The sequence below is a fragment of the Mustela putorius genome, unplaced genomic scaffold (genome assembly GCF_011764305.1).
Source record: "Mustela putorius furo isolate JIRA1106 unplaced genomic scaffold, ASM1176430v1.1 tig00003974_pilon_pilon_pilon, whole genome shotgun sequence".
Lineage (NCBI taxonomy): Eukaryota > Metazoa > Chordata > Mammalia > Carnivora > Mustelidae > Mustela > Mustela putorius.
The window spans coordinates 6,828,589-6,838,716 of record NW_025422117.1 but is presented as its reverse complement, the minus strand read 5'-3'; the positions used below and the strand labels follow the sequence as shown (position 1 = coordinate 6,838,716).

At 34.8% G+C, this 10,128-nt stretch overlaps 1 pseudogene; it reads left to right on the top strand.

The window, feature by feature from the left end:
- The first annotated feature begins 2,292 nt into the window (after positions 1-2,292).
- Positions 2,293-3,100, top strand: LOC101678764 (annotated as a pseudogene).
- Positions 3,101-10,128: the final 7,028 nt, after the last annotated feature.

Genomic DNA, 10,128 nt, shown 5'->3' with positions numbered 1-10,128 from the left:
GAGAAATAAAATCTAAAAAGCTGATTACTGGCCATGGTCTAACACTAACTTTCCTTAGACCATGTCTTCTATTTTAGCAATGTGGTTTTATGGTTTTCTTAAACTGTGATGTTTGGTAATCCTTATACTGTAGTACTTTTTATATTTAAAGAGTTACATGGATTATTTTATAACACATTAGACTATGTGCTTTTTATCTGAAGTGTCTTGATTTTTTCTGAATTTCATAAAATTAGAGAAAAAAGTTATATCATTTATCATGGTTTCTGTGAATGAAGGTTTTGCTTCACTTTGGGACTATCCAGTCTAGATACATATGGGGAAATTGCTTAACTAAGCAAATGTTTGTGATATAAACTCAGGTAAGTGTTGTGGCACCTAGGTGGCCCAGTCATTTAAGCCTCTGCCTTTGGCTCAGTTCATGATCCTGGGGTCCTGGGGTTGAGGCCTGAATCAGGCTACCCGCTCAGCAGGGAGTCTGCTTCTCCCTCTCCCTCTCCCTGCTGTGCTCACCTGCTTTCTTTCTCCCTCTCTCAAATAAATAAATAAAATATTTTTATTATTTTTTAAAGATTTTATTTATTTTTTTATTTGACAGACAGAGATCGCAAGTAGGCAGAGAGGCAGGCAGAGAGGGAGAAGAGGAAGCAGGCTCCTTGCTGAGCAGAGTGCCTGATGCGGGGCTCATTCCCAGAACCCTGAGATCATGACCTGAGATGAAGGCAGAGGCTTTAACCCACTGAGCCACCCAGGTGCCCCATAAATAAAATATTTTTTAAAAAATCAGACAAGTGTTAGTTAGTGAATGATATGAAATGACTGAGACCTTGAACCATTGTGAAACAAGCAGCAGATGGAACTACTTGGGATTTACTATGACTAATAGGGCAAATCCTCCTTAGTAACCTGAAGATCTGCAGAAGCTATTTCTGATTTATTTATGATAATGTGAACTCTGTATAAAGGAAGAGTTAGATGGCAATTTTTAGGTGTTGACATATGTCATTTTCCTATCTAGGGTACCAAGATGTTATATGTTGAATGTGTGACATTTATGGAAATCCATGTGTACTCTCAGTAGCACATTTTAAATAATGTTTGGTAGTTTGGATTCAAAATTCAGATTATGTGAGTAAATACCAGGAAACAGTTGAAAAAGTATGGGAATGGAACATTTATCATAAATATGTGTGTGACAAATTCATGTTGCAGGGGTCAATATATTACTGATTTCTATTTAATAATAATAATAATAATATCTTCTCACTGAAGCATGTGATGAATCACATTTGAACAAGAAAAGGGGAAGGACTCCAAAGTCTTACATTATGGGAGAAAATAGGAAATGTGTACTTTAGAGATTGAATTAACTCTATAAAATGAGATACAGAATTTCCAAAGATAGGATAAATCAATATGCTTGAGCCATATTTTATAGAGTAAGACATTAGGATTCTTCATAACAAGAAGAAAGTATTCAAGGGCCTATAAAATTTTGATGACAAGGATTTCTGTTTTAATATGTGAATCTTATGAAGCCCTCTTTTTCATCTCTCCAGTGCTTTTATTTTATTTTTATGTCATTTCTCTTTATTTGTATAGTTGGCATAGTCAATACAGAACTTTATGCTTGCTCATTTTTTGAACAATAATGCATAACTCTAAATATTACTTAAAGTGAGCATGTAAAAACTTCAAAGAGAATAAAGAATAAATTAAGAGGTTGGGAGATCATTTACAAAGGTCATGGCAATTTTATTTGTATGTTGAAAAATCTTAATGAAGACCATCAAACTACATAGCTTCTTGATTTCAAGCTATATTATAAAATGATGGCAGTTAAAATAGTATGTTACTGACATAAAAACAGATGTGGAACAATGAAACAGAATCAGGAGCCCAGAAATAAACCTATGCATATACAGTCAATGAGTATTTGACATTGGAGCCAAGAATACTCCAATTGAGAAAAGACACTCTCTTCAATAAATTGTGCTGAAAATATTGCATATTCATAGGTAAAAGAATGAAACTAGACTCTTATCTTATACCACTCATAAAAATTAACTAGAAATAGGGGTGCCTGGGTGGCTCAGTCATTTAAGCATCTAGGTCTTGATTTCAGCTCAGGTCATGATCTCAGGGTTGTGAGATTGAGCTTCACATTGGGCTGTGCACCAGGAGTGGAGCCTGCTTACGATTCTCTCTCTCCTTTTCCCTCTCCCACTCCCCCTGCTCTCTCTCCCCCTACCATAAAATTCCTAGATAAAAACATAGAAGAAGGTCACAGATATGGTGGCCGTTAGGATGGGAAAGCTGGCAACCATACCTACAGGTCTGATATGTGCATCTATAACTGTGCTTGCAGCTAACGAAGAAAAATACAAAAAGCAGCTAGTAAAACCAGAGCAGCTTCCCATATATACTGCACCACCTCTGCAGTCTAAATATGTTGAAGAGTAGCCTGGTCATTTAGAAATGGGCTTTGCATCCATCCTCAGTACAACTGGTCATTAAATTGGCTGGTGCAAGGGTGTTTATGTGTTTGTGAACAATGGGATAATGGATACAGTACAATTTGGAAAAGATGCATATGTCTACTGAAGAATCCACCTCAAGATTTTCTTCCAAAACTTGGAGTGATTACAGTTTCAGGATTGGCAGGCTTGGTTTCAGCAAGAAAAGGTTCTAGGTTTAAAAAAAATTGCATATCCACTGGGACTGGCCACCTTCGGAGCAACTGTTTGCTACCCAGTTCAGTCAGTAATAATTGCAAAGGTAACTGGGAAAAAGTCATATACTATAATCCAGCAAATTTATGAAGCAGTTAAATCATTGTGGACGAGAAAGCAACAAAGAAGAATCACTTCCTAAACCTAAAGGAAAATCGAAGCTAGGAAATTCTGCTGCACTAGAAATACCTGCAAAAACAACTGACAGCCTGAAATATTCAGTGTCCTTGCCAGCAGAACTCAGCTCTGAAACAAAGACAAAATCAGAATCCACCTCAGGTACTACACAGTTTATGCCTGACCCCAAGCTCATGGATCAAGGACAGTCCCATCCAGAAGATGTAGATATGTACAACACTAGAAGCTGAAATCCTCTGCGTAGAGAACTACAAGATGTATGAAGTTGAAAATAATGATGGAAATATCATGTAAAGGGTAACTGACACAGAGTATAACTTTTTTTGGGGGGAGTGTAACAAAAAAAGAGAAAAACAAAGTTTTTCTCTCACATCTTCTAATGTAATGTACAGTTTGACCAACCACATAAGAGATTAAAACACAAACTGTGAATTTAATCCAAACAATATTAAGTGATTGATGAAGAGGCAGAAAAGTATTGGGATGCATTTAATGATTTTTAAGGTGTGTTTATAAAAAACTATAGTAAATATATAAACAGTGATGAAATATGCGGGTATATATATAAATATTTATACAGTTACAGGCATGTATTTGCTTTAGCTTTTCAAATTAATGTTAGCTAAATTAGAATGGTGTGTAGAAGGATATTCCCCTCCTTTTTTTTCATACCCCAGAGCTGGAATAAAATATCCATTATTTTACAAAAAAAACAAAACAAATAAAAAACACATAGGAAAAAAGCTCCTTGACATAGGTCTTGGCAATGATTTTTCAGATGTAACACCTAAAACACAAGCAATCAAATAAATAATAAACAAGTGAGACTGCATCAAACTAAAGATTTTCTGTACAGCCAAAGAAAAGGTCACCAAAATGAAAAGACAACCTATGGAATTGTAAAGAATACTTGCAAATCATGTATCTGATAGGGACATGCATCTCAATAGTAAAACACACACATACAAAACCAAATAATGCAACATAAAAATGGGCAAAGGACCTAAATATACAATTTTCCCAAAGAAAATATACAGATGGCTCTACAAATATATGGAAAGATGCTTAATATTACTAACCATCAGGGAGATTCAAATCAAAACCACAGTGAGCTATCATTTTATGCCTAGTAGGATAGTTAGTGTCCAAACGATAAGAGAAAACAAATGCTGGTGAGTATACAGAGAGAAGGGAACCTGTGTTCACTTGTGGTGGGATTGTAAATTGAAATAGCCACTAAGGAAAACAGATATGAAGCTTATCAGAAAATTAAGAATAGAACAGCCATATGAGTCAGCAATTCCACTTTTAGTAATTTACCTGAAGAAAACGAAGTTGCTATATTAAAGAAATATCAGCACCCCTATATTCATAGTAGCATTATTTAGAAAAACCAAGGCATGGGAACAACCTAAGTGTCCGCTGGAAGATAAATGGATAAAGATGCGACATATGTATATACGTGAAATGGGCGGTTACCTGGGTATGAAAAAAAAAAAGAAATCCTGTCATTTGAGACAACATGGGCAGATCTTGAAAACATAATGCTAGGTCAGACAGGGAAAGACAATAGTGTATGGCCTCACTTATGTGTGGAATCTCAAAAAACAAGCAAATAAACAAAAGCAGTCCTCATTGAAAAAAAAGATCAGATTCATGATTACCAGAGGCAGGGGTTTGGGGTACAGAGAATTGGAGGAACATGATCAAAAGTACAAACTTCCAGTTATAATTATCAGGTTATAATGTCTAACAAATTGACTGTAGTTAACCATATTGTATCACACACACACACACACACACACACACACACACACATATATATAATGTGTATATATGTCATATATTATATATATATATATGACACATGTATCTGTGTGAGGTAATGACCAAACTTACTGTGTGTTAATCATTTCACAGTATGTGCAATTCAGATCATTATATTGTACATCTTAAACTTATACACACTGCTCTGTCATTATATCTTAATAAAACTGGAAAAATGAGTCATAGATGGGCAGGTATGAATTAAAAAAGACAATGAAATAATTCCTTGATGAAATATGATGTAATAACTTGTGATCCTCCCAAATGTTTGAAGTCCTATCTCCATTGAAATCATTCTGTACTCTGTAAACTTTTTAAAAATAATATATATGCAGAATAAAAGAACCGAAAAAACAGTGTAATTTTTATTTTGATATGAAAGATGATGAAGGTATAATTGCTTTGCACTGTGCTTTCTTTTACCTTTAATTAACTTTAGTTGCGGTTTTTAAAAATGTTGACCTCATCTTCACCTTCAGACTCTGACATTATTTTGCATTCCAAAAGAGATACCTGATAGTACTATTTTGGAATCAGACATTAAGGGGAAAATGAATGCAAATTTGACAGACGACATAACATTTTCAGCTAGAAGTGTTTGATATTACAATTATTATTAAAAACATTAAAAATGACTTTATTCTGCCTCTGAAATTGTCACATCACAGTAATGAAAATTTTCTTTTCGCAGAGAATGTGTATTTTTCATTACTGAAAGCTATTTTAAAGAGAATGTTCTTCATAGGGTTTCCAGGCTAACTTCTCATATGTATTTGTACCCTTCTTTTTATCCAAATGCCTGTCTTATGTGCACACTGTTTTGACCTCTACTCAGCCACATAAGGTGGTTGGGTTATGGACATTGGGGAGGGTGTGTGCTATGGCGAGTGCTGTTAAATGTGCAAGCCTGATGATTCACAGACCTGTACCCCTGGGACTAATAACACATTATATGTTAATAGAAATAATTTAAAAAAAAAATAGAATGGGCCTTTGTTCTGGAACCCTTCCTTTCCAAGAGATAAAGAGCCCAGTCTGCCACATTTATCACCTTGAGTGGGGACATCTTGTTTCATGTTCAGTGGGTACTCTTCTTTTTCTTAAAGCATGTATGTTACATGGCACTGAGCCAACCGAGCTGTTATATCTGTTTTCCCTAGGGAGAGGAGAATGTTCCTTCCAGGGTGGGGTGAAAGGGGTGTGCATGAGTGCAAGGAAAATCACTAAGAGAACTTCTGCCCTTGGGGAACCAACACCCGCCCACCTCTGAAGCTGATCTTGTTCTGTCTATTCTCTATTTAAATAAAGCATTGTTCCACCCAGTGCTTGACTGTATTTTGTTTACCTGGTACAACTCTGATACCAAGATAAAATAAACAGAAGTATTTATGGTCCTTTGCTGGGATTGAAAGAATGCAGGGTACTTTGTTTGGCAGTCTTTCTCTGGAGAAGAAGGGGAGAAAAGTTGAGGTTGCAAAACTAGCAACCTTAAACATTCAGGAAAAACAAAGTAAAACAAAACAAATAAATATGTATCTTATATGTATATAAATAATATATATAAATATATATGCTAGAGTTATTTAGTAGCAAGTGTCATGAACTCAAAAGATCACAAAAGCTGGGGTATGGTTTTAAGTTCTATTAATTTTTACTTGCATAGTCTTTAATTGTCTAAAAAACTGAAATATTTTGCCTTTGCATTTTTAGGAATAAAAGTGTTTGAGTGATTTTCAGTTTCCAAAGAAACCTACAAATGCATCTATATTAAATATATAACAACATGGCAAGGTTTAGCCAAATAGATACACATATCATGACTTATATCATCCCCAACTTTTTCCAAAAATACTTCACAAATAATTTCCAGTGCTACTTAATGCTGATTGATATTTCTCTTAACCTATTTCAATATTTCATAACTTTCAGAAATTTTAAGTTAGGCTGTTAATTGTACCCTTTCTCTTCTCCAATGTCATTATAGATAAAATTTTCAGTATTTAAAATTTCCCTGGTAAGTAAATAAAATATAGGCCTGAGAAGTACAGTGGCATACTATTTGTGAAGAAAGAAGATACATTTATCCAAAAAATCTGAATAAATCATTATACTCAGAGCAGTCTGTTATGGGTGTATGAGCAGAACACATGTCAATTTCAGTTGTTCCTACAATTGAACTGCACATAGTGTTCCTTTCAAATTTCTCTTGGCTTACATAGTTGGCTTTATATTTATATTTATATTCATATTTATATTTATATACACAAACTGGGCTGCTAATGTGTCAATAGGACCAGAGATAAATGGAGAAAAAAAATCACCTGCTATTAACATACTAATAATTATAAAAATCATTATCTTTGTTCTCATTTGCAAGTGAATCTATATTGTGGTTGGTTTCCTGGTAAGTTTTCCTTTTTTCATACTGTAAAGTTTTAACATAATGTAAAAATCCTATGATCTCATTAATAAATACTCCAGTACTGATAAGTTACAGAATAATTTTCAATAAGTAGATTTCATAATTTGAACACTTCACCATTGTAATACACATGAATTATCTAGCCACTACATTTTTTGCCAGACATGACTTAAGACTACATTTCAAGAGGGCACCTGGGTGGCATAGTCAATTAATCAACTGCCTTCAACTCAGGTCATGATCCCCGGGTTCTGGAATCAAGTTCTGCAATGGGCTCCCTGCTCATCAAGGAGTCTGCTTCTCCCTCTCCCTCACTCCCTCTGCCCCTCCCACCCAACTCATGCTCTTTATCTCTCTCAATAAGTAAAATCTTAAAAAAAAAATGCTACATTTCAAGAGAAGTGGGCATTTTATCCACTGTCTCATTTCTCTCTCTGGGCATTTTAATCCCCATAACATGAAGGAACTATAACCTCCTTAATTAGAATGACTGTAGGAAATTTCAGTGATGATTGAATCAAAAATTATATAAGCTAGGCATGTTCCTTTGATATTCATAAGAATTATATGACTATTCTCATGGAGTATTTCCTTTCACAGATATTTTGTAGTTTGACATTAATCATATCTTTTACTTTATCATCTGTGAATTTTTTATAATGAGGAGATGATTCAACCAGATAACAATCTCTTGAGATGCCTTGTTGAGGAGAGGAATCACTGTGGTGGTGTGTATTTTTATGATTGGTCTGGTCATAGGCTTTGCTGCCATGTCAATACTGCTAAGTCTATGCCTGGGAACATAGCTTCTAAATCATCCTATTGTCATAGGATTTTTCTCTCATGGAGTCAGAGAATGAATCTCAGGGACACAAAATAGTGAAGTGAAAGTGTATTAAGTGAATGTGAGAACAGAAAGGAAAGAGAAAGCTCTAGAGTGAGAGAGTCCTGAATGGGTTGTCTCCAAGAGCTTTTACTGGCAGTCTTTTATTGAGAATTCACTGGGAAGCTTGTGACCTTGAGATTCTTGTGTCGTCTTGGTTTGAGCAAGGACTACTGATAACACCCTTAATGACTTAATTCTTTGAGGTTTGGTCATTTTCTATGATTACACTGCAGCCATCAAAGAAAAATACTCCCTAACATCCAGGGCCAGGTGGTCTGGTCTATTTCCTTATCTCTTGTTCATTCTTTCATAGCCTAGTGGAGGACCCCACCCCACCCCACCCTGCCAGTACCTTTTTTTTTTTTTTTAAGATTTTATTTATTTATTTAACAGAGAGAGAGAGAGAGAATGAGAGAGCACAAGCAGGGGGAGTAGCAGAGGGAGAGGGAGAAGCAGGCTTGTGGGACTGGATCCCAGGACTCTGGGATCATGACCCGAGTTGAAGGCAGGCGCTCAACAGAATGAGCCACCCAGGTGCCCCTCTCTGCCAGTACCTTAACCCTTTCCTTACTCACTATTATGATAGTCAAATACACTTTCTGGGTTCTTGCCTCTCTTCTTCTGTTCCAGTTATTCTTTCTGCTTCAGTACATCTTCTCTCTCAACCATACTCCACAGGTAGACTCATTCTTTAGCCCATTAAAATTCTCTAAGGAGTGCATTGTTTGTTGAATGAACAAATGAAGAAAAAAATAATAAAAGAATGCCCTTCTTTCTCTGATCAACACAAATCAATATGACTTTGATGCTGTGACTGATTGAATAATAAATTTTAGTTCAAAATTGCTATTATATGATGGGAAATAAATATTCTTCACTTTTTAACTACATTGATTGTTACTCTCCCCTTTAGTACACAAGCAAATAGCTACCCTCTGTTAATATGTGTGTGTGAGAGAGAGCAGGTGTATGTTCTCCAAGATGTATTAAGTCATATGCTTTAGTACAGATACAAATTCACACAAATTTACCATAGGGTTTCAAGATTTTATTTATTTTATAAGATTTTATTATTTGAAAGAGAAAGAGAGTATGTGCAGGGGGAGAGGCAGAAGGAGAGGGGGAAGCAGACTCCCAGCTGAACAGGGAGTCTGACATGGGGCTCTATCACAGGATGCTGGTGGTTTGGTTTGGTTTTGGTTTTGGTTTTTAATATTTTAAAGAACAGTTAGCATTGGTAACAACTAAATTGACCTTTTGTTCCTTAGAAAGATTTTCATATAATATATATGTATTCTATATATATAATGCATATATAATTAAAATGATGTAGTTGAATAAGCAATGCCTTCATTTGTGAAATATTTTACAACCAAAAGGAAAATCAAAACAAAGGACCATTTCATATCTGTACTGCAGGTGTCTGAGAAGTCAGATTACAACTGAATATGTTTCTTTTCTAGTTACTTACAACAAAACAACCAAAAAACTGAAACTGAAATCATATTGACTATAAACTTAATAGTGCAGGCTTCAATTTAAGGAGTTACTATGACTAATCCTATCTTCAGTGATATGGTGTACCATGATTCCTGGGTCTAGATTCCATTACCTATGGCATTATATTGTATTGATATATTACATTGTCGATGCCTTAGGCATTGCTTTTATTTTCATGACAGTCTATTACTTATGCCATTATGTTTTTGAAAAACAGATTTTACCTGTGCATTTTGTGATACAATGTAATTTCTTTCACTTTGGATAATTTTGTATTTTCTAGGAAATTAGCAGTTTGCTCTTCATATTATGTTAATTAAAATATTTATTAAAGATGAATATATTCACTTTTTCAATTACAGACATGTCATTTTAGGTTGTATATAATGGATTGCATTTCCCAGAAGGCTTGAGATAGAAATTTAAAATTTTTTAAACCAAGTTTCAACTTAATATCATATTGGCAGTTGGTAAATTATATTAGAATCAAGTAAACAGCATATTCAGTTTTTTAATAGAACTCGGCCTAAGTCTGGAATATCTCTTCTGTGTTTCTGACTATAAATGGAAGAACTTTTTAGATTTTTTTTTTTTTTTTTTGAGGATATGTAAGCCATCCATGT